The sequence below is a fragment of the Malus sylvestris genome, chromosome 4 (genome assembly GCF_916048215.2).
Source record: "Malus sylvestris chromosome 4, drMalSylv7.2, whole genome shotgun sequence".
Taxonomy (NCBI): Eukaryota; Viridiplantae; Streptophyta; class Magnoliopsida; order Rosales; family Rosaceae; genus Malus; species Malus sylvestris.
The window spans coordinates 21,127,506-21,153,969 of record NC_062263.1 but is presented as its reverse complement, the minus strand read 5'-3'; the positions used below and the strand labels follow the sequence as shown (position 1 = coordinate 21,153,969).

At 36.9% G+C, this 26,464-nt stretch overlaps 1 long non-coding RNA gene and 1 pseudogene across 1 annotated transcript; both read right to left on the bottom strand.

Moving 5' to 3' along the window:
• Positions 1-4,626: 4,626 nt before the first annotated feature.
• LOC126618540 (uncharacterized) lies at positions 4,627-6,347 on the bottom strand. Its single transcript, XR_007621750.1, has 3 exons — positions 6,301-6,347; positions 5,624-5,682; positions 4,627-4,811 (listed from the first exon to the last, which is right to left on the bottom strand). It is a non-coding gene; the product is annotated as an uncharacterized LOC126618540 (long non-coding RNA).
• A 4,346-nt stretch (positions 6,348-10,693) lies between these two features.
• Positions 10,694-18,233, bottom strand: LOC126618187 (tropinone reductase homolog At2g29290-like; annotated as a pseudogene).
• Positions 18,234-26,464: the final 8,231 nt, after the last annotated feature.

Below are 26,464 nucleotides of genomic sequence, written 5' to 3'. Positions count from 1 at the left end.
AGGTCGTGTCGTGTAATACCCAATAAAGTAAATGGGTAATATGACCCGACCTAAAATCATCAAAATAACTTTTTTCTTATCGTGTCGAAATAGGTTACTGACGTGTCATTCTCGTGTAAACCTGTTAAGAACTCGTTATTAATGAGTTATTATCGTGTGACCCAATAATAACCCGATTAGTTATCGTGTTGATCCGAATTCCTTTTTTTTTTCGTGTCGTTTATGCGTCGTGTTAACGAGTCGTGTAAGAAATTGCCAAGTCTAACTCCAAGTCCACCTGTAAGGTTCTCATTGACTCATATTTACATTCTTTTCAATTTCCCTCAAACGGTCTCTCAAATAAATTAACAAATTCCAATCCCCCTTCAACAACCCATCAAAGAATTCATAACAAAAAATTCAGAGGCACATCAGTAAGGATTCAAACAGAAAGCAGAGGGGCGGACCGTCGCTCTTGGACTTCATTTCAGGCGAAAGGCAAGGACACTCGCCCTTCATGTCCCTATGTAGCTTTTCCTATGCGTTTGTACCATATGCCCTTCCCCTTAAAATAAAATATTACCTCCTAGAAAGGTGAGTTACAATGTGACACAATAATGTGGTTTTTCTATCATTGAATCACCACACTATCTAGTTACTTTTATATAGATTTGTGTCCCATGTTTTATTTCTTGTTACTGTGTACGGTGTACCATTTTTATCTTTGTTTTTTTGTTATAAGAGGATCGAAGACAAGAAAAAACTAAACGATAAGGGTAAATTATATTTACTACCTTAACTTTGGGTCACATAACAAACTCATATTTACCTTTTCAACATTACAATGTCATACATCAACTTACAAATTTTTTGTAATGTGAGACCTTTGAATTTTTGGTCAATTTTGACCGTAAAATGATGACGTAACGGGCATGGGATGCACTCCCTCGCCCAATTGGAATTCTGACACATATAAATGTTCCTTGGGAGGCTGATTAGCCAGGTCATTATCGGTTGAACGACCCGACGGTGATCGAGCTGACGTCGAGGATTACTAGGTCGCTCTGATATACTCCCGAAAATGTAGAGTGACAAATCCTTATTGTACGACCTTTGTTGTAAATCCATCTGCGCAAGGATAAAACATTTAAATTTTCTATTGAATACCTTAGTTTCCGCATGCACATTATTACTTATGTTTTGAACTATGAACATGCTTGTAATGGAGGATTTGGGACCCATTAGTTGTGACCGTACGGGGATGTGCTGTTGTTAAACAATTGTGAACTACGCCTTATGCATGTTGGTTTTAATCACTTTTCAAGGCAGACTATGCAAAATGTTTAGTAGGCCTTACCTTGAACTTATAGTTTCACATCCTTTACGTATGTTTTGGCTTACGTTACCTTAGAAGTGTCGGCCATCACGACCCGATGTAAGGTTCCATCTAGGTATTCGGGTAGGGGAGTGTCATGTCTATTCAGTATTCAAGACTTTTGTTGCCAAGGTTCAAACTCTCTTTGAATGTAAGATTCAGTGCTTAAGATTTGATGCAGGGGTAAATTAGGTTCACATCCCTCTTTTTTCAACTCCATTGATTAAAACCTTATTCATTTTCAATTTTTGATCAAGGTCCATTGGTTTTAATAAACATCATTAATTATTTCCATAATTAAATATTTTACATGCAAAATAATTAAATTTTATTTCTAAATATATTCATTTAGTGTTAGAAACATTACATTTGATATTGTGTGTGTGTATATATATATACTTATGGCTAAATTTTGTATCATATATTTTTATATTTAGTTTGTACCCATTTTAATTTGCAGCCCTTTTTTTAAATTGTACCAATTTCTTTTCAGTTTTAGTTTGTACCCATATTGACACACCACGACTGAGATCAAGGCATGCTGGCCGTCACGTGAGAGTGATGTAGCCATGTGCATAGTGCGAAAGCAATAAAGATAAGAAATATACGAATAATTAAAAACCAAATTACTAGAGTGCACTACTAAACAGAAAGTGATAAGAGTTATTTACAACAGTAAACACTCCTAATCAGAGCATAAAAGTCTAGGTGCAGTCTAGTAGGACAAGTACTAATTATACAGTATCGGGAATGTCCTACTATTATTTGGATTAGTCAAAACTGCCGACGTCCTCAAGCCACCAACAACAAGCTTACTTAAAACCTGGAGGGGCGCAAAACAGAAAACGTGAGTGGGCAAAAACAAATGTTTTACAAAATCATTTCATTTATCAACATACTAACCCCTAAGATTTTCCCAGAATTAAGATATAAGCATATATATATATATATATATATATATGAAATCATAACAAAGTAAACAATCCAGGTAAGAATGATTTCATGGAAATATGATATGTTAGCCGGAACCCCTGAGGTGGTCTGTACGGCTGAATTCATAGCTTAAAAGTCAATCTAGCTGGAGTCACTACAATGACCTATACGGCAATATACTGCACATAAGTCGAAACCACTAAAAAGGGGTATGTACGACAAGATTGGGTGTAATATAGTTATACTCAATTTTACTCTCTCATAATAGCCGGACAATAAATCGCTAGTCACCTACGAGTCGGAACCATAATGAAGGTCTATACGACAAGACTATGAACTTAAGTTGGATCCAATATGAGCATATAGTGCGAGAGATGACGTAAATAAACAGGCATGTACTTCACATCTCTGCTAAATCACAAACACCCTATGTGCAGTTTTATGAGCTCAACATTAGTCAATCACATATCATATCATCGATGATTCCTATAATCAAACATAACTTACCTGAACTTACCTGTGCCTCCACAACACCACATTTATATATATACAACCATGAAATGCATAATCAAATTATAAAACATTTGGCATATTATTTCAACGCATACTTTCCTTAAAAAATGCTATATATATATACAACCATGAAATGCATAATCAAATTATAAAAGCATTTGACATATTATTTCAATGCATACTTTCCTTAAAAAATGCATTTCTGGGAAATATATCATGTATCTAAGTATATACTGAAAACAAAAGCCCACTCATTGATATGTCGACTGGTCGTAACCCCCGAGTCGCCCGTGGATACGCTCGTCCTCGGGATAGGCTTCACCTATATGCGAATTAACTATAAAAACGTTATTTTAAAGCACATAGGCAAAACCAGCTAATAACTTCTCATACGTTGCTCAATTTGGGTATATGAATATACCACAGTGATTTACATAACCTCACGAACATCGTGATATTTTTAGAAATTTTTTTTATGGCTCACGCGCCGGGGAGGGCATGGCCTCACACGCATCACCTTCAACCTCCAGACGCCGGAACTATGTCACCAGCACCGGATTCTGGGCAGACCTGCAACTGCCCATTTCTCACTCGTTTTTGCACCATTTTTCACGTATTTTATACCAAAATGAAGCTCTTAACTTGTATAACACAATGATACTAATTTAAAGCTCTAAAAGTCACGGAATCTCACCGGAGAATTCCAAGAAAACCGGCCAAACTTCGTCCACAAGATCCCGACGTTCAAAACCTTCAAATGAAGCACTCCGAGCTTCCTTGGGACCTCACTAAGCTTCCTACAAGCTTCAAATTCACAAAAACATCCATAATTACGTGTGCATGAACAGTGCACATATCGAGGGTTATGAAAAACTAGGGTTTTCGAAGGTATCCTTACCTGAAATGGGTACCAATCGACTCGTCTGGGCTTCACGAACACAATGGTACCATTTTCTTCCTCGATCAATGAGGTTTGAGAGGTCCTTAGTGTTTGTCCGTACAAGAAGAAGGAGAGAGAGAGTCCGAAAAATGAGAGAGAGAGCACGAGAAGAAGAGAGAAAATGGAGAGGTGATGTGTGTGGTTCACAACTAGTCAACATTCAGTCATAACCAAGGTTTCTTAGTTCCTAAGTGGTTCCAAAAACTTAGGGAAACTCAATTAATCCCATTTCAAAACAAATCACACACCACGCACTTTAACGTCCAAGGGCGAAATTGTCATTTCACATCAACAAAAAATTCGTTATTCGGGACGGGCTGTGACACATATGTTAATTTCTTTTTGTGTCCATATTTTTCAAACTTTTATTTTTACACATTTTTTAACCTTTTTTTTCGTACCAATAATTTATTGATAATGTACCCATTTGTCTTTAAAAATGTTCCACCTTGTTATATGTAAAATATATTAATTTTGTTTTTGTAAGTACCATTTTTTATGTAAACTGTACCCATTTTTTAATGTAAGATGTATTTATATTTTTACTCTAAAATGTACCCATTGTTTTATTATATAAAATGTACCCATTGTTTTGTATATAATATGTACCAATTTTTTCATCTAAAACGTACCACGTTTTTTGTATAAAATGTATCAACTTTTTGTATGTAAATTATATAGTATAAAAATTACCAATTTTTTTTTATGTGAAATTTCATTAATATAAGTAATGACAAATAATGGGTTTTATTTAAATATAATATATCTTAAAGACAAATCATGTCATTAAGATAAATTATACTTTTTTATATAAGTATAATTTATTTTTTAATATTTTCAACCCATCAAATCATGGATTTTATTTAAAATCTCATTAATATATGACACACCCCGTCCCGAAGGAGGGCATGCTGGCCGTCACGTGAGAGTGACGTAACCATTTACATAGTTCAGAAGCTTTAAAAAATACAATTACTAAGATGAAACACCCAAGGGTGAGTCATACTTTTGTGAATTCTGTCAGAACACCGTTGGATTCCTCGTGGCCACCAAAGCTCTGCTATCAAGAACCTGGAGGGGCGCAAAACAAAATTGAGTGGGTCAGTAAAACAAAGTTTTTCGAAAACATTTCATTTAAAACATTTCTAACCCCTCGCCGTAAAACTTGTATATACCTTCAAATATCTCAAATCATCAATCTTTATCAAAACCAGAAAGTATGCCATGTTATAATGTCAAAAATAGAATATGGATGCATCAATATAACAGGTGACATAATGAATCAATCGAAGACCCTGCAGTTGGTCCTGTACAGTTAATTCTATAGCTCAATATCCAATCCAACCGGAGTCACCATGGTGACCTGTACGACGCTACTCTGCACATAAGTCGGAACTACCTGAAGTAGTCTGTACGACAAGAATGGTAAAATAATACGCTCTAGTGCTTCTCTCTTCAATCATCTGTGCACATAATCTAAGGTCACCTACTAGTCGGAACCACCTCTAGTGATCTGTACGACTAGCATGTCGGAACCCTCTCATGGTCTGTGCGACATGCACCTACTTGGATCCAAGGTGAGCGTGCGGTGTGGTGAATACTATAAGCACTAACACCAGGGGTGCAGGTTATGAGCTCTCAACACAATTCACATCATCAATAATTCACATGAATAACATAAACTCACCTGATACTCACATGTGCGTCCTCAGCACCAATTCACATATATATATATATATATATATATATATATGCATCAAATATCAATTCATATATCTCATAATATGCATGCATGGCATTTTAAAACGTACTTTCATTTAAACTCAATTTATGGGAAAAATATCAATAGTATATAGGTATAAACAGAAATACTGCCCACTCACCTGGAGTTCGCCCAACAACTCCCTAGCACAACACATCAAGGCGTCATGACGATCGGCACCTAGAACAATAATCAAATCCAACCTCAGAAATCATATCGATAGAATATATAACTTATAAAAAACACGTCACTACGTAGTTCGATCCGGAAGATTTGCAATTAAGATTTCAAATCCATAACTTCTAGAGCTCCACAATATACCTCTAGGACAACATCCTAAAATTTCATTACCATCCAACGGTCGGATCTCCGTCAATTTCCAAAACCAAGTGACGGTTAACATTATATTTTATGAACTTACAACTCCAATTTCGAAAGATCCGTAAATCAGATTCCCGATCTGTAAGTTCCTATAATCCTCAAATATTACGTATTACAACGTATCAAAGTTTGGTGACGATCCAATGGTCGGATCGTCAATTCACATTTTGGCCTAACCACGAATCGAAACGAACTTAGGTTCAATTACTCAATTTACGTCCATCAATTATCAAAACTGAACCTAGAACCTTAAACACATGCTAAGAATGACATTGGCGGGCCATTGGCCACGCGCCGCCGCACGGGCCGCCGCGGGTGGCGGTTGGCCGCCCCGGCTCGTCGGAAAATCCAACTATTTCCAAAAATTCTCAAAAAATCCATAATTGAAGATCTCAATGAGTAGAGTAAACTTTATACCTGAGGCCAAGGCCAATTTGGCCTGGAAGAGCTCCAATTTCACCAAAATCCGTGCGGAACCCAAGAATTGGGTGAGTTCCAATTTGTCTTCAAATCAACTCTGCCGTCCCAACCAATACTTGGGCTTTGTTCTAGGCCTCAAGATAAGTGTATGGGTGGTGGCAATTGAAAGAAATTGCTTCGGAATTGGGAGAATTTTGAACAAGAAAGTCGCGGCACCCGTGTGGGTGTTCTTCGCGAAATCACCACGAAATTTCATGATTTTTGGGGTGAAACATGAAGAGGGAAGGCCTAGGTGTTGATTGGAAGTGGTACATTGATCCAATTTGTTAGAATTCCAGTGAAAATCGTCGGAATTTGGGTGTGGGTGTCGCGGGTCAAAACGGGTCGCGGGTGAAGACCCATTTTTCTTCCTTCTCTCCTCCGCTTCTTGCCCTCTCATTTCCTCCTTTCTCTGTTCCGATTGGCCGGTCTCCTCTTTCTCTTCTCCCCATTCGCCAGCACTCTCTCCTTTCTCTCCCGGAGCTCCGGCTCTCTCTTCCTCTGGTTGGGCAGATTTGCCCAATCTCTTCTTCTTCTTCTTCTTCTTCTTACGCACACACACACACAAACCTTCTTTCTCTCATCCTAACCATCCATTTAATTCTTCATTAAATCTGGGCCGTCCATTTTCATAAAAGAAATTCTAGATTTTACTAAATTATAATTCCTAAAATGCCCAAATTTCAAACGTTAATAAATTCTTCGATATAACTTCAAATCACGCACCGTATGCGCCCACGCGTCCGTAGCGACGAGTACTACGAGGATATGTCAAGAAAACAAATCTTAGATGGCATGACATAACGATTAACCTCGAATAATGTGCGTGCCTTAAAGGGCATTTTTGTAAAATCCTTTATTAAAACTTTAAAACTCTTAAAATCAGGAACGGGCTGTCACAATATAAGTAACTACAAATATCAAATTTAATTTAAAATTATAATAACTTACATAGAATTGCATTATTGTATTAATTTCAGGGACTCCAATCAAAAATTAAAAATTAACAAGGTTTCAATAAAAGAACATTGATAAATAGGGACCGCATCTAAAGTCACCCTTTTTATAGTAAGTCATTTCAGAGTTTTCTTAATGATCAAGGCATTACTCATCAATTGAGTTGTTCTCATACCACTGAGCAAAATGGATGTGCAGAGATGAAGCATAGACATGCTGTTGAAATGGGTAGGACATTGCTTTCTTAGAGTGGTTTGCCTTCTAAATTTTGGGTAAGGGCTTTTAAGACTGTAGTGTACCTTATAAATTGATTGCGCCTTAGTCTTCATCTACTAGAATTACTCTTCAAAGCCACCCCCAAGTATCATACTTTGAAGACCTTTGGTTGTGCTGTTACCTTTTGTTACAGCCCTATTCTATTAATAAGTTGGATGTCAAAAGTAAACTCTGTATGTTTTTGGGATATAGTCTTAATCATAGTTGCTACAAATATCTTGGTCCTGTTACCAACAAAATATATATCTCTAGGCATGTGACTTTTGATAAGCATTTCTTTCCTTTCAAGCATGATTCTATTTCACCTCATAGCTCCATATCTTTTACTTCAACCACAAGCAACACTACACCCCTTGATCTTACTATTCCACTACCTTCATCACAGCCTTCAACTTTAGAATCATCCTCTCTTTCCTCGTCCACAATTCAATCACCACAAACTCCACCGTCTTTCTCACCTATTACAGTATCTATGCCAAGCTCTCCTCCTCAATATTTACAACCTGCGGTAGCCCTGTAAACTTTCATCCCATGATTACAAGAGCTAAAGTAGGCATTTATAAGCCAAAGGTGTTTACAGCCAAAAAGCATCAACTTCCTGCCACTGTTGATCCTCTCACTAGTATTCCACCTACACCTACTATATACCTACTAGCTTCAAAGAACTCCAATGGATGGCACATGGGATTTGGTTCATTTCAATTCTAGTTACAACTTGGTAGGATGCAAGTGGGTATTCAAAATCAAGCATAAGCCTAATAGTTTTATAGAAAGGTATAAAGCTTGATTAGTAGCTAAGAGGTTTCATTAACAAAAAGGTCTTGACTTCTCTGATGCTTTCAGTCTTGTTGCCAAGCCCACTACAATTAGAATCCTTTTTTCCATTGTTGTTACATATGACTGGTTTGTTCATCAACAAGATGTTAGTAATGGATTTATGTGTGGTACATTGAAAGATGATGTTTATATGATTCAGCCGCCTAGCTTTGTTGATTCATCCAAGCCACATCACATTTACAAGCTTAAAATATTACTTTATGGACTTAAACAGGCACCTAGGGCCTAGTATGAAGTTTTTGGGAGTGTTATTCTCTCTTTGGGTTTATCTAAGTTTTTCTCTGATACTAGTCTTTTTATCACAAGGTTGTAAAAGACGTTAAGCGCTAGTCGGACGGCGGACAAAGCCTAGGTGGGGGCTTAGGCGGACTGAGTGGAATTAAGTAAATATAGTATAATCATATAAAGAAGTGCTTCTTTATACTTTAATAAAAAAAATAAAAAAATAAAAAAATACTAAAAAAAAACTATACTAATATTTGTGTTTATTGTTTTAATTAAATTTATTATTTAACATACAACACACAAAAAAATAAAATTTTCACTTTAGTATCTTAGTAAATTTGATGATATGAGATGAAAATTCAAGTGATTAAAAGTTTGTAGCATTTTATAAATATTTTTAGAAGTTTTACATTGAATTTTAAAAGAAATAATGGTGTCAAACACTTAGGTACAAAGCATTAATTGAGTGGTAGAAACATGTAAGGCATGTTAAGGACCACACCTCCTAATTCCTACAACCCCTTATTAATTAGGCGTTTAAGATGCAATAGTCTCATTGGATGGCAATTACAAAAGAAGACAAATAGATGCTTGGTGGTGGTCACATTGGATAACAAAGTACAAAAGAAGATAGAAAGTTGCTTCTGTCACGTGGGGATGAGAGATAAATAATGAGGCTACTCCTTCTTCTGAAGATTCAAAACAAAAATAAAATTCAAACATAAAATCAACTTTTTTCAACTTTTAACCACGCCCAGACCGCCTAGGCCTCCCAGCACCCACCTAGACCCCATAGGTGCCCGCCTAATTTCTTCCCTGATTTGCCTCTTGATCTTGACTTAGTCCGGGCGGCTGACCATCGCGTAGTGCCTAGGCCGATTTTTAGAGCACTGATTTTATCAAAAGAGATTCTTCAATAACTTTCATCCTAGTCTATGTTGAAAATATCATCATCACTAGCCGTTTCAGTTCATTTTGTTAGTCCATCGTTTCTAAGCTACAAACTATATTTCCTGTCAAGGATTTAGGTGACATTCATTATTTTCTAAGAATAGAAGTTCACAGATATGCCAAAGGTTTATTTCTCAATCAATCCAAATATGCTTTTGATCTTCTCAAGAAGATTGATATGGTTAGTGTTAAACCATGTGCTACACCAGTTGGTTTAGCCAAATTGGACCACACAAGCACCATACTTACTGATTGTACCTTCTACAAATCAGCAATTGAGACTCTTCAATATCTTACCTGGACTAGAATTGATTTGGCATTTGATGTCAATCAAGTCTGCCAATACATGCACTCTCTAAGATTCATTCACTTGCAGGTAGTCATATGGGTCCTAAGATACTTAAAAGGGCGCTCTTGATTCAGGCTTATGGTTTACTAAAGGTTCTCAACATCTCACTGTTTGGTCTGATGCAAATTGGGCAGGATGTCATGTTGATAGAAGATTCATTAACGGATATTGTGTGTTTCTTGGACCTAATCTAATTTCCTGGAATGCAAAGAAGCAAAGTACCAGTAGCAAGGTCCTCTACAAAGGCATAATATAGGTCTCTTACCAATACAGTTGCATACATTAATTGGATGTGTAAGATTCTGCAAGGCATATCCTTTCCTTTGTTGAAATCTCCTGCCATTTTTTGTGATAACAAAAGTGCAATTGCCTTAGCCTTTAATCCTGTTTTTCATGCAAGGACTAAACATGTTGAGATAGATTATCACTACATCATAGAGAAGGTTCTGTGTGGCCATGATAGTGTGCATTATGTTGCTTCTCTTTTTTAGATTGTAGATATTTTTTCAAAGTCTTTGCCTACTGATATATTTGCAATATTAAGTCATAAGCTTTTAGTTAGATCACCTAACTTTAGCTTGAGGGGGTGTATTAAGGATAAAGAAGGACCACCAACTAATCATGAGTACATAGCACTAGATTAAATCTTAGCTTAGCTGTTAAGATAGGGTTTGTTAGTGTTAGTTATATTGTTATGCTGACATAGCATTGGTGTACGTATTTATGTATAAATACAAATGTACACATTCATTCAATGTAATAAAAGTAAAGTCTTTAATAACTTCTCTCTCTACTGTCAGCTTTATTCTTACAGAACCTTGAGTTTCTACGGGGCTAACAAAAAACAAGAATTATTGATATGAAAACTCGAATATTGAGTATACTTGAAACCGCTAACTGTAAATCCTCCATCAACGCTAACAACTTGTCCATTGATGTAAGAAGCAGCAGGAAGGCAAAGGAAAGTCACTAAGCATGAAATTTCATTAGGATTTGCAGTGCGACGAAGAGCAGTTCAACCTATGAAATGTCTGTAATCATCCGAATTACCATCCTAATAATGCAAAATCAGTTCAAAATGTTAGATTAAATACCCATAAAACATAGTAATTGTTCGCGTTAGGAATTTCCGTCGGGGATGGTTCCTGGTCGACGAGCACACAGCTCCCCGGGAGGTTGGCGCCGGTTGAGGGCTGCTGTCGGGCTTCTATTTCGTTATCGGGCTTGGTCGGGCAAGTCTCGTTGGGCAAGTCTTTATCGGGCAATACTCGTCGGGCAAGGCTCGTCGGGCAAGGCTGAAAGAGAAGGACAGAGTTAATTTGAAAGTTGCCTTTGTGGGGCCTTAGTTGTAGGCCTTGAGGCTCACAATCAAGATTAACTTTGAGGTGCCCAGGTGTGCCACTGCCATCTTTAGTATGGCAGATGTAGAATGGATGTCGTGTTTCCGTTGTAAATATGTATATACTCGAGCAACCGTGTTAGATGTGACAGGTGCCTTTGTGGGGCCTTAGGTGTAGGCCTTGAGGCTTCCTATCAAACTAAACTAGTGCTCGAACACATCATATTTGGCCTCGTGATTGCAGGCGTCTTATAACTATTATACTTTTGATTACCCGAGTCCGAGAGGTAGAGCGAACCCAAATAGGTGCCTTTGTGGGGCCTTAGGTGTAGGCCTTGAGGCTTCCCATTAGAGTTCGTTCTTATACTCAAACAGTCTAGACCGTAGAACGGAATGAATCCAAATAGGTGCCTTTGTGGGGCCTTAGGTATAGGCCTTGAGGCTTCCTATCAGAATCCATTCCATACTTAAGCGTTCTATGATAATCATAATATAATAGAAACAAAACCCAGAGGTAGGTCGATTACTTGCGCCCCAAGTAACTTCGAACTTCTCGTTTATCAAGGACTGTCGTGGATGGGTTAAGTCCACATAAAGTTCTTTTTTATGCCTTGAGGCCAAGGACTTTTAATTGATCAGATTTACACGCCCGAGGGCTTAGGACTTGGATCTGGTTTGAACACTGAAGATATATTCAAATCGGATCCAAGTACTGAGAAAGCCTTTTCATAATCATTTTGCTAGAAATAACTTGCATATAACTGGAAGTATACAACATATTACTAGGCTTAAAGAATGAAAAGACAAAAACAGAGCAAAGAAGGTCGGGCAAGGTTAAACCTTATCGGTTAAGGCTGATCGTCTTGCAGGTCCCTATCTTTGTAGTTTTATCAAAGGTCTGAAAGCTTAGAGAAAGAGAGGGAGGTAGAGAGGTACAAAAAGTGAATCGATACTACACCAAATTGAACAGGGTAGCAGAGCTATTACAAAGGTTTGAAGGAAAGGTTATCCCGCGAGGGATGAAGGCTTGTCCCGAGAGGGATGAAGGCTTGGGCTGACTACAGCTTCGTTTTGAAGGCAAATCTGGCTTTGAGCAGAGTTTGTGCTTGCATTTGTTTGTTTGATTGAGTGTCCTTGTTTCTGGCCTCTCTTCCCCCTTTTATAGACAAATCGGTTTGGCCTCTTGTAGCAGCAGCCTTGCCCGAATGCGGTTTGATGGTGATGACTCATCAGCTATTTTACATGTAATGCCACCATAAAGTACTTTATGGGCTGTGTAGCTGGTCAGTCTATACCACTTGGCCTTTGGGTAGGTGAGCAAGTGGTCTTCATGAACTGCATCAAGTCAGAAAAGGCCCTTTTCTGCTTTCCTGGACTTTGGCTAGGCTTCGGCTTCAGGCCTCCTTTTGGGCCAGCTCCTTTCTTGAGCCCAAAGTCAAGTTTTAATCCAAACAGTAATTAATTAAAACAAAGTTTTACTTACGGATTCAACTTTAACACTAGTGTTTGACATCCCGTAGTGCTACAGTGTTTGTCCCAATGTTGTCTTTTGCCCATTCACATGCTAAATTCTTAGAGATTTGGATCACTGCTCCTGTAAAACATAAATATCACCATTATGTGAAAGTTTTCTATGCAACTATATACATTTTCACAGTAAACTAATGACTCAGTTAATTACTTTGGTTGCTGCATAGGCAGATGTTTTAGGTAGAGCTATCATACCACCAATGGAGGAGACAAATACAACGCTTGCATCCCCTGAGGCCTTCAACAGAGGATGTGCAAGTTGGCAAACATGGTAGGAGATTCAACATTGGTGCTCATCAAACTTGAGAAATCTTTCAAAGTGTAATCTGTAGCTCCTCTTAGCGTGGTTGTTGCAGCATTATTTACCTGCAACAACATATGTATAGACAACTTCATAGTTAGTTAAGCTGAAGCTACTGATGTGAGTATTTTGTCATTGAGCGGCTTTTGTCCGCTTTAGCTTTATTTTACGGGTTGTTTTTAACAGTCGACTGAGATTTGTGCCTTGAAATTTTAACGCATATTGTTGATCTGATCAATAACTGTAGGTCAACGGGATTACATTAAAATGAATTATGAGGCCATAAACAAACTTACAAGGATATTAAGCTTGCCATTTCCCTTTGAGCTTTAAAGGTGAGGTCACAAACTGAGCCAGTCACTTTAAACCTCTTATCTTCCCATTCTTGAAGCCTCTCAACAATCTGTGCTTCGTTACGGGCACAGGTATGCACTGTTGCTCCCAGTCCTGCTAGCTCTTGTATTATGGCATATCTAATGCACAGAATACACAAGAACAATGTCAACAACCAATACACAACAAGATACAAAAGAGCGTTTATCTCTATGCTGGACATTATGTGTTTGAGTCCCCCATTTCCAGTATCGCTTGCGTAAAAGAAAATAACAAAAAGAGAGATATAAATAGGTATTGCATTACCCGATGCCCTTAGTTCCACCAGTGACAAGAGCAGTCATACTCTCTAGACACCATCTTGGCTTTTGAAACCTGCCATGTATTTTGCTTGAAAAGAAATTAAGAAAGCAAGCTATGTTACTCAAGAGTGAAGCAGAACGAATAAAATGATAGCTTATACGAAAGCTAACTGTGTATACATATAGCATCTGCTGAACAAACAACCAGATTGAGACCAAATATTAAATTATGAACAAGAGGATCAACAGTGTAGTGGCCTTCTTTTGGCCTGGTCAAACTTTTAATTAATTCGAAATAATTCAACTTAGAGGAACATCATCCAATGTAAAACCTCATCGAAGGTTTATATTTTTAACTTTGCTTTATTCAACTTAGAGGAACATTTGGTTCTGCTAATTGGCAAAGACAATGATATGTTTAACCTCATCTACTTTATTTCTATGTCTTTAATTAATTGCTTCTCACGTTCTTTTAGTCATTTCATTCACTAATTTTCTTCCTCACCAAGTTGTTATAAACTAGTGATTTTTTTCAAATTGACCAAGTCCGTAGCTAATCTCTTTTTTTGTCTGTTTTTGCAGATCCCATCAAACTCTATTTGATTTGAAGAAATCAACAGTCCATTTAATAAATTAATAAATGGCACTAGCTTAACCCAAACAAAAAAAAAAAATAAAAAAAATTATTAGAACCAACAACCAAAAAAGAAGCTTGAATATGACCATGCTGCCTGCCCATTAGATACAGACCAGGCGAAATTGTCCGCCCTTTTGGCTGGTCTGCACCAATGCCAAAGATACCTCATCCTCCGCTTATCTGCTTTTTTATTTTTCCTTAAGCTGAAAAAGAATTACAAAGAATCTTTAAGTCATACATTTTATTATAGGACAAAATATAAGTACGCAGAAGTTTCCAATATATATATATATATATATATATATATATATATATATGTATGTATGTATGTATGTATGTATGTATAAGTGCTCAGAGATGGAGTCAAAAGTTTTAAAGAATGGGATCATAATATTAACCAAAGCTTTATTAGGCTATTTCGTCAAATACTTAGTAAGTACCTGTAAATTCCTATCAACATATGCCAAAAGGTTATGCCAACAAATATTGACAACTACTATTATTTGTAGAAGCTTGTCGATGGTGGATGCAAGTACTGTGAAGTAATGTTGTAGATCGCAGAGGCTTATCAACTAAGGTATTTCATGGGGCATATGGTGTGCACAATAGAGTCGCACACAAGAAAAGAGATCCGGAAGATAAATATGATAGAAGAAAATAAAAGTAGGAGAAAGAAGTTGTAATTTAGTTTACTTTAGCTATTTATAAAAGTCAAATACAATGCATAAACATCTACATGGGATTTTTAAGTTGTTGGTATTAAGTGCAACCAACGATCCCATACTAGCTCTGTCACTGTAGGCACAGCCATATTTATATCATAATTTTGTAAAATCATGCGCTGTCATGTTTACTTCCCTGTAAGTACGGGAAAATGTATATCAAGAATTTGTCTTGGTGAAAATGAATATCAAGAATTTGTCTTGATTAATACCAAATATCTTGGATAATTAAATGGATTCGCCACAAAACTCGAGATTTGGGATGTATTGTTGACTGTAATTTACTGTAAGCTTAGCGTTGGGATGTTAGCATTAGTATTGCCTTTTCTGCAGAACTTACTCTCAGTACTGACTTTTCAGACTCTGATTGGACTGCAGACCTTAATAATAGGAGGTTTGTCACAAGTTATGTGGTTTATCTTGGAAGAAATCAGTCTCATAGTAATCAAAGGAACAAAGTTCTGTTCCTAGGACTTCTACTGAAGCAAAATACAAGGCATTAACACATATTGTTGCTGATGTTGCTTGGATTAGATGTGTTTTGAGAGATGTGGTTGCTATCTTACCAATTCCTCCTGTGACTTTTTTTGATAATAATTCAGTCATTGCCTTAAGTGCCAATCCTGTATTTCATTCAAAGATTAAGCACTTAGATTGTACTACCATTTTGTTAGAGAAAGAGTCTAACATGGTAATCTGTAACTTCAATACTTACCTACAGAGGATCAAGCATCGGATATCTTAATCAATGGACTATGGAGTCCATTGTTGACGAAATTTGTAATTTGGGAACAAACTTCCTCCAACACAATTTCACTGCAACCCGAAAATAATAGAGTTTTACTATTGAAGTTCAGACCCATTCAAGATTAAATAATCACTTAATTACAATAACTTGTAATAGTGACACAATTGAAACACCTTTCGATTAAAATTACAAAGAAACGTCATTTGGCGAGATGGGTATTTTGTTTGGTTTTGTAGCTGCACTTGGGAGTAAATCTTGAGTTGCCTACGTATTGCTTTTGAGGTGGATCATGCCAACTCGTAGTTCAATGAAATTTAGGTGGAATTTGGATGTCCACTTGGATATGGTGCTCGAAGTGTTTCGAGTGAGTTTGGTCTCGGGTGAGCTAGGGATTCTGTTTGAGTTGAATTTAGTCTCGTACAAGTCAGGTATTCTGTTTAGATGAATGTGGTGGATTTGTATTTGTTTTTGGGGCACGGTTGCATCTAGAATTTTGTACTAAATTGCCTACATACTTTCTATGTGAGAGATCAAACCACATGTTGTTCAGGTTGGATTTTGGGAGTGGTTTTATGCCATTTGAGATTTGAGAGCGGCTTTGTGCCATTAGAATTTACAGGAATTTATTGGAACCAATGCTTAATCAAAATGCAAATAAATTTTGAAAAAAAAAAAAAACACTTAAAGAGTTTCCTATAAGAAGCACATAACTTTTAACTGGTGCTTCTAGTAGGAAGTAGCTTTTGTAATTTAAAAATATTTTTTCTAAAAACGCTTTCAGTTCATTTTAAAAACATTTATAAACGAGTCTTATACATTCAAACTAAAACACAAGTAAAGGCCTAATTTTAACTTATAAGACCTGCTCCAACTTTTGGAGTAAAACTCAAATTTTAGGTTCTAAATTTATCCCAACTTCCTCCAACCCTTGGGCAAATATGAGTTTTAACCCGAAACTCATTTCTGGAGCAAATTTAGCCCATGATTCCTCCTAGGTTAGTGAGGCTTGCCCACTTTAGTTTTATGTTTATAAATTTATTGAATTCAACGACTAAGATCTAATATGATCAAATCCAACAGTAAAAAAATAAAGCTCTAATGATCTAAATTTAAATATAACGGCTAAAGTAATTATAAAAAAAATTATTTTATGCGTTTCATATTTTTCCGTAGTACTCCACGAGTTTCATGGTGTGGATTTAGTGATTTCTCAATATTTATCGGAATCTAAATATTTTTAGGTTAAAATGTTCATAAAATTAAATTAGGATAGTTTACATAAATTTAAAAAAAAAAAAAAAGATATTTTAAGAAAAAAAATTATCATAAATTCATTCTTTAATAATCTCAGCTAAAAATTTAACCCATAATGGTTGAAGAAGAAAAATTGTTACTAAATTAAAACCTAAATTTTTTGAGTTAAAAATTTTAAGTTTTAGACCAGAGGTTGAAAATGGTGTAACCCATACCTATGTAGATAGCCAACTATCTAAGCCCATTAGCCCATGGGTCTAGGGGAGTTAAGCAGTACTTATATATATATATATATATATATATATATATATATATATATATATTTTTTTTTTTTTTTTTCCTTTCTGGTTTATCAGTCACCAACTACAAAGTTTGAATTTAGCAAATTCTATTTGGATAAATTCTACATAAGGATGGAGTAGAATTCTTTCATCTCATGTTCTCATTCCCTTCTTTTTCTTCTTTTTATATTATGTTTTTTTGTCTTATTATTTTTAAAAAAATTAGGGTAAAAGACTGTTTACTACCCTCATGTTTCATGGTTTTCAACATTTAGTACATCAATTTTTTTTCGTTTCAGAGTCATACCTAAAGTGTAAATTTTGGGACAGTTTCATACATCCGTTAGTCAAAATGTTAATTCTTCCGTTAAGTGATGACGTGGCGCCCATGTGGACAATGACTGGGCACCACGTGTCATTAAAAATATTAAAATATTATTATTATTATTATAAAAAAAAAAATATATATATATATATATATATATAACCTGTCCTTCCCCACCCCGAACCCCCATCCATTCTCTCTCCAACCCCCAACCTCTGCACCTTCCGCCACCCCGAAACTAGACTCGACAAAATACCCTTCTCTTCTTTGCACCTACCCAACCCCAACCTCTGCACCTTCCCCCACCCCGAAACTGGACTCGACAAAATACCCTTCTCTTCTTTGCACCTACCCAACCCCAACCTCTGCACCTTCCCCCACCCTGAAACTGGACTTAACAAAATGCAAGATCCAGCCAACCCGAAACCGGATCAGAGCTCCAACTTTCAAGACGCATGGCGCAGCCTTTACCAGACGCAACTCCGAGCGCCTCCTACCACCATCGAACCCAATCTGAGATCCATTTTCTGATCCCGACGACCTGGATCTGCTCTAGGACCCGTTCGAAGCTCGTCCTGCAGCTTCAAGGAGCTGGGCGGCTCTAAGGACGAAATCTTCGGCACCTACTGGACATGGAGAAGCTCGGATCTAAACTCGATGATGGACCCTCCAATCGACTGTGCTTGGGAGAGAGAGGTGAAGAGGGAGGGTGCTTGGGAGAGAGAGGTGAAGAGGGAGGAATGAGGGGGATCGGGGAAGAGGGACAGGGGGTGGGGTTGGGTTGGGGTGCAGGATAATGAGGAGGAAGAGGGGGTGCGGTTAGGAGAGGAATGGTGGAGGAGGTGGTGGTTGTGGAGAAGCGGGGATAAAAATGGGGGAGAGAAAAGGGGGAGCCGAAGAGAATGTTGCAGAGGGAAGAAGGAAGTGAGGTGGAAGACGGGTTAATTTACTTGATTTGGATGTGCAGTGGGGGAATAGGGGGTGAGGAAGGTGCAGAGGTTGGGGGTTGCGTAGGAGCAGAGAAGAGAAGGGAGAGAGAAGGAAGGGGGGGTCGGGGTGGGGAAGAAGATAGGGTTTTTTTTAATTTTAAATAATAATAATAATTTAATATTTTTAATGACACGTGGCGCCCAGTCATTGTCCACATGGGCGCCACGTCATCACTTAACGGGAGAATTAACAGTTTGACTAACGGATGTATGAAACTGTCCCAAAATTTACACTTTAGGTATGACTTTGAGACGAAAAAAAATTGATGTACTAAATGTTGAAAACCATGAAACATGAGGGTAGTAAACAGTCTTTTACCCAAAAAATTAATATAAAATGTTGACGTTTAATCGTAACTGTTCAAATAGAAAGTAATAAGATGTAAAAGATATTAGAAAGAGAGATTCCTCTTCCCATGAGTCTGCATGTATAATTAGCTGCAACACTGACTGATGACATTTTTTCAGACATAGAAACTGGTGCAATGTGAAAGGGAATTAATTCAAATTAGTACCATGGCGTTTATGCACAAGTTGATTTAGGAAATACCTACTTCCGATCCAGATACACCTGGACAAATCCAGGCACATACATACCTGTTAAGTTGATAGCTAATTTGACATAGGGCAAAAGTATTTGCAAAAAGAATAATGAAGTGATGGCTAACAATGATTGATAATGACCACTAATTGTTATATTTTTTTTTATGTCTGAAATAACGATATAATATTAAAAAGTAGATAAATAAGTTAATATCAATCTCGTTATTTATAATAAAAAATAGGATAAATCTTAGTTTACTACTCTTATGTTTTGTGATTTTCAACATTTAGTACATCAAGTTTTTTTCGTCCGAGAGTCATACCTAAAATGTAAATTTTGGGACAATCTTATACATCCGTTAGTCAAATTGTTAAGTCTTCCATTAAGTGATGATGTGGCGCCCATGTGGACAATGACTGGCGTCATGTTTCATTAAGGGGTCTATGTAGATTTCTTTCTTCTCTTCAGAAGAGCGGTTCAGTTTATTAAAAAAAAATTCAAAATTCAAAATTCAAAGAAGGGGGATAGTTAAAAGTGAAAAAGTGAAAAGTAAAAACCACTTTTCACTCCCCCAGAAATCGCGATCCCTCATCTCTGTCCGAAACCTTACCAACGCACCGTCACTCCACTTTACCGTCGCTTAACCTCGCATGCTGTTGTACGTTGCGCATACCTTTGCACATCAAAGAAGGGGCACCGTTTTTTAGCAAGGTTGTCGTGAAGCCATCGTTGGCGATGGGGTGGGAAAAAAGGAGGATTGAAGTAGCTGAAACACTGATTTATTGTAAGTAACCTACCTTTTTCGAAGTGTAGATAATAGGGTTTAGGTTTTTCGATCTTTCAATTTTGCATTTTAGGGATTAGGGATTTGTGAGTTCTTATCCCATTTTTTTCTTAATGGTTTCTGGAATTATGTTTTGTAGTGGGTTTTCTGCATTGTTAATTGTTTTCAATGTGCATGTGGTTTTGTCTTCATTCATGGTCCCAATTGTAGCATTTAAAAAACCTGTATTCATGGTCCCCGGGTCCTTATGTTTTTGTTTTCACCTTTTTTCCTCCTGGTCCTACTATTATTTTGGATTTTAAAACCTTTTTCCTTGACTTTGCAGGCATGCCTGAATTATTTAGCCTTAAAATTAACCACAGTGGGAAGTGGTTTGAAAAAAGCATATACGGGAGGGTTTGAGGCTTGGTTTAATTATGTAGACAAAGACTTGATGTCTTTTCTTGAGATTGATGAAATGGTTAAGGAGTTAGGATATGATGGGTTTATATTGTATCACTTTAGGATTCCTGGGATGTCTTATAGGGAGGGATTAAGGCTTATTGAACAGGACCAAGATGTGGGTGAAATGTGCAAGTATGTTCCAGGGACTAGGGAAATAGAAATCTACCTAGAACATCTAAGTCTGAAACAAGCTACCTTGAAACATAAGCTTTTGGTGAATCTAGATGAGAGTGGCATATTAAAAAAGGTGTCATTATAGAAGATATTGAGGAATCAAGGGTGGCGATTTCGATTACAAAGGGAAATGGATCAAAACTGAAGAAGGGTAGAGCAAAAAGGGGTGTTGATGACTTAGAAAAACGACTATGTCTTTTGAATGACATAGCCTACAATGGTGATGATGAACATGAGGCTGAAGATGGTCCTCTCAATGCTGATAATGAAGGTGGTAAAGATGATAAAGGTGATGAAACTAAAGAAGTTAATGAAGGGGCTGAAGTAAAAGCTAATGAAGGTAAAATTTTTATAACATTTATTTTTGCCATTTTAATTTCAGTATTCAATTATTTTTGCAAAGTTTCGGTTTTTAACAAATATGCATTGTTTGTGGCAGTAAATGCAGAGGATGACAGTACAGATAGTGAGTTTGTGGACAGTGACTACAGTTTTGAAGATGATGATCGTCGTGCAGTAGATGATACGGTTATAGAAAGTGTCATTGGAGATGTTGAAGGGGTTGGGAACCAACATCCAGAAGATCTTATTGATGCAAGGGATGTAGAAAACGTTCCCTTGGGTGATGAGAAAGTCATCTATCCTGAGTTCAATGAAGAAGCTGACAAGGATGATCCAAAGTTTGAAAAGGGATTGAAGTTCAGAGATGCTGCATAGCTAAGAGAGGCAGTATGGTCTCACTCCATTAAGCATAATGCACATTCTATTAAGCTAAAAAGGAATTAGAAATGGGAGACTAGTGCAAGGTGTGTGAAAAACTGTCCATAGAGATTGTATGCTTCCAGGATGTACAATGAAGATTCAATGCAAGTTAAAACTTATGTTGGGAAACATGAATGTCCAAAGATTTGGAGGGAAAATCCTAACTGCAAAGTGGCATGGCTTGTGAAGAGTTATGTGGACAAGTTTAAACTCAACCTAAGCATGCCCATCACTACATTTATGGAGACAGTGAAGGAGGAAAGAATGATTGAGATCCACCTCAAGGTAGCTTACAAAGTGAGAGCACAGTGTTTGAAAATCCTTGAGGGGAGTAACGTGGATTAGTACACAAAGTTGTGGGAGTACTGTGATGCGCTTATGAGGACAAACTCGGGTAGTACAGTTTAGATGAAGGTGTTGCCCTATGATGATGCTCATGTGATATTTCAAAGAATTTATATTTGTTTGAGGGCTTGCAAAAATGGATTTAAGAATGGATGTAGGCAGCTTGTAGGGTTGGATGGTTTTCACTTAAAGGGAGTGTTCAAGGGCCAGTTACTGTCTGTAGTGGGAATGGATGCAAATAACCAAATTTGGGTTATTGCATATGCCATAGTAGAGGTTGAGAACAAGGACAGTTGGGTTTGTTTTCTGGAATTGCTAGCTTCTAACTTGGAAATTGTGAACCAGCATGCTTGGACTTTCATTTCTGACAAACAAAAGGGTTTATACTAGCTTTTGAGAAGGTGCTACCTAATTGTAATCATCGGTTTTGTGTCAGACACTTATACACCAACTACAAGGCAGATGGGTTTAAAGGGAAAAGATTAAAAGATGCCTTGTGGAATACTGTAAAGGCAACAACCATCGCTAATTTTAGAGAGAGTATGGCTGAGGTGAATAGGTTGAATGTCGAAGCTTATAAATGGTTGGTGAATAGACCAACCTTGCATTGGAGTAGGTCACATTTTGAGACATACTCAATGTGACATTTTCTTAAACAACCTCTATGAGAGTTTCAATTCTTTTATCCTAAGGTCTAGGGACAAGCCTATTATTACCATGTTGGAAACTATAAGAGTTTTATTGATGAAGAGGATATGGTTAAGAAGAGATGCAATGATGAAGGATAAATGAGCTATTTGCCCAAAAAATCCAGAAGAAGTTAGAGGAGTACAAACTGAAAAGCTCACACACTATAGCCACATGGTCTGGAGGAGAAAATTTTGAAGTGGATGAAGGTAGAGGCAATGTATTTGTGGTGGATTTGAATGGGTGCACTTGCTCATGCAGAAGATGAGATTTGACAGGCTTTCCTTGCATACATGGTTGCTCGACCATCTATTATAAAAAGGAGATAGCCCGAGGAATTTGTTTCGTCTTGGTACAAGAAGGAGAAGTACTTTGAAGCTTACGAAAACTTGTTTCAACCTATCCAAGGCATGAAATTTTGGGAGCCATCTGAAAACAAATGCATTCTTCCTCCAACTTTTAAAAGGTAGCGTGGGAGACCAAAAAAGAGGAGACATAGGAAGGGTGATGAAAATGAATTCAAGTTAAGCAAGAGAGGACAAAAAAGTGTGAAGTGTAGTGTTTGCAAGGCTTCGAGACACAACAAGGCCAGATGCCCAACCATTCATCTTCCTACAGCTGCTAGAAAAGGAAGAAAAAGGCAGAAAAATAAGGTATAATTTTGATATTTTTTGTTAATTTTTCATTTCTCAAGTGAATTTGTTATTTGTGAAGTGTAGTATCTGTTAATGCTAATGCTATATGGGTTCATTATTTAGGCCTCAACATCTAAGGCATCACAACCCTCTCAGTCATCACAACCATGCACCCAGGAAGCCCCACAACCTTCATCTCAGCCAACTCAAGTCTCTCAAACCACTTCAAAGTTTACTGCAAGAGGTCAGAACAGGAGGAGGAATGTTCCATGATGCTGCTTTAATGCTTTATGTTGTTTAAGGGTTCATTTTGGTATAATTGAATATGCCTTTAGTTTTTTTGAAAACAACTTTCCAATAGATGTTTAGTGTTTTGGACAGATCTTTGGTGTTTTTGGTACTCTTATTTTGGTTTTTGGAAGAACACCTTGACCCATTAGTTGTTAAAATTGTGGTCTTTTGATACTTTCATGTGAATTAGAGGGTGTATATTGAACTTTGTTATGAATTGAAAGTTGTTCACAATTGAACTTTGTTGTGAACCCTTGAAACTTTGTTGGTAGTTGGTAGTTTAAATGATGAATTTGTAGATTTAGAATTCAAAGTTTGTTTGGAATTGAATTTGCAGATTTGGAATAGAAAGTTGTGGTTTTTTCCCTATTTAATTTGATGTTTTGTTTTTTCAAAATTGAACCCTTCCTTTGAACAGAAGAAAGGAAAGAAGAAGAAGAAAAAGAAGAAGAAGAAGAAGAAAAAAAAATCCACTTGAACCCCGCCTCTGAAGAGAAGAAAGAAAGAAGAAGACGAAGAAGAAGAAGAAGGAAAAAAATCCACGTGAACCCCTCCCTTGAAGATAAGAAAGAAAGAAAGAAAGAAGAAGAAGAAGAAGAAGAAGAAGAAAAGAAAAAAATATCCACATGGACCCCTACTCTGAAGAGAAGAAAGAAAGAAAAAAAATTACATGTGGACCCCTTAAAGACACGTGACACCCGGTCATTGTCCACATGGGCGTCACGTCATCACTTAACGGGAGACTTAACAGTTTGACTAATGGATGTATGAGATTGTCCCAAAATTTACACTTTAGGTATGACTCTAGGACGAGAAAAACTGGATGTACTAAATATTGAAAATCACAGAACATGAGAGCAGTAAATTAAGATTTACCCTAAAAAATATATTTCATTTACAAGTATTATGAAAAATATCAACGTAAAAAGTAGTGTAAAAAGATGTAACAGAGAGATGCCGATAAAGCTTACATATATATATATATATACACACACACATGTAGCGCATGAAACATGGATGAATATTTGCCTTATTTGCCGTACGTTTAAGCTATTTGCTGAGGAATTTTATATTTTACTATTTCAATCAGTATCATGCTTATGAAGTTGCTTCGACCAAAGGAGGAGGGTCCTCTGTATCTCTCTCGACATATTTTATGATGGTGATATACAACCAAATACCTGTTACACTAATATCTTCGAGGGCTGGCCCTGGCCCATAGCTAGCAAGGCGAGGCCGCCGTCCCGGGCCTCAAAAACTCGAGGGGCACCGAAATTTGATAGGGTAGTATATTAATATATATTTCCAAAAGCATATAAATTTTGAAACCTTGGTTAAATCAACAAGAACTTCAGGTAGGAGCGGTGGTGTTTCGCTGCTTACTTAACAAGCCATTGTCGTGTTTGAAACCTGATGTGTTCAATTTTTTTCCAATTTTTTACGATATTCTGTTTGCGATAAATGCAAGGCACCTTATGCTTTTACTTTCATGCCTTTCCCCTCACCATTTAACATCGGGATGTAATTTGCACAACAAACTAAACAGTTAACTTAATGCTAAGAACTCATTAAAATACAAATAACTAATAAAACAATAAATTAGAAATATGGTGCCCAACACCTATTAATGTTCTTCCTCAACCCTTTTGTCGTCTCTTTTAACTACCCTAGGCAGCGGCCATAAGCCATGCCTCTCAATTTCTCTTATTTTATTTATAAAGAAATATAATTCTTGAAAAAATATTTTTACAGTAACAATCACATATGGTTGTAGGTCGGAGAAAATTGCAAAGGCATAGGGAGGAAGAGGTAGAATTGGAGAGGGATTTTGATGACAAATTTACCTAGCTAACAAATTTCAGAAAAAATTACGAAAAAAATTTCTTTAGTTCTACAAGATTTAGGGGTTAAAATGTGAACAATGAGAGGTTCCAAGTCGAGAGGCATAGCTGCTGCGACCCATGGAGGAAGTGAAAAAGATAAAAGTTAAAGTTTAAGGAATAGCAAAGGTAGGTGGTGGGACCTAGAATTCTAATTATCTTTAACTCACACATGCATTGCTTATACATTTTAATTAAAAACTCAAAAATATGATATATATTTTTTAGTTGCATATTTACAAAGTAAGTAAGAAAAAACACCTCACATATCTCAAAGTTACCGCTATCATCAGGAAGTACCAATATTGGAGCATGAGTGAGGCAATATTTCAGCTGCTGGAAACTTTGCTCACAATTCTCGTCCCACTCGAACTTAACATCCTTCCTAGTTAATTTCGTTAGTGGCAAGGCAATCATAGAAAAATCTTGAACAAACCGTCGATAGTAACCTGCTAGACCAAGAAAACTCCGTACCTCAGTGACGGTGAGAGAGAGAGAGAGAGAGAGAGAAACTGAGAGGGAAGAGAGAGAGGGAAAGCACGGGGAAGAGAGGGAGGTGGTGTCCCATGTGTGAGTGTGTGGTCCCTCCCAAAACAAATCCAACTTTCATTCCCTAACCACAAAAATTGCAATTAACTTTTAATCCATTTTAAATTTTCCAAACTTAGGGAACTATATATTATTCACTAACAAGTCACACACATACCTTAGTAACCGTCAAGGGTACTTTCGTCATTTCACAGCCTCGATAAATAGAATAACGGGACGGGCTCTGACATCACAGTTTTATATAAAAGCACTCTAAAACCAAAGTAAGTAAATAAGAAAAAACACCTCACAGTTAGAGGGGAAACATCTACTTGTAAGCTGGGGTTTTTTGGTTCCCTTCTCTCAAACCAAATGTTGTGTCACCGATAAAAATAAGCACGTTAATCAACCCTTAAATAATAGGGAACTTTAACGAAAAGTACCCGGTACTGTTCACTTTAACGAAAAACCACATTTTTACACTAAAAAGTCAATCCTGGTACTATTCACTTTACCCTTTATTTTGTCCTTATCATTAAAACTCAAAGTTTTCAAGCCATTTTCATTAGTTTTCCTTAAATAATAACCCAATCATCAACTTCCATGTTATTTGGTTTACCATATTTCGTCTACAAATTTAGTCTTCTTAACATTACTCTTTCTAAATTATTAAATTTGGTGTGCTTTTCTAA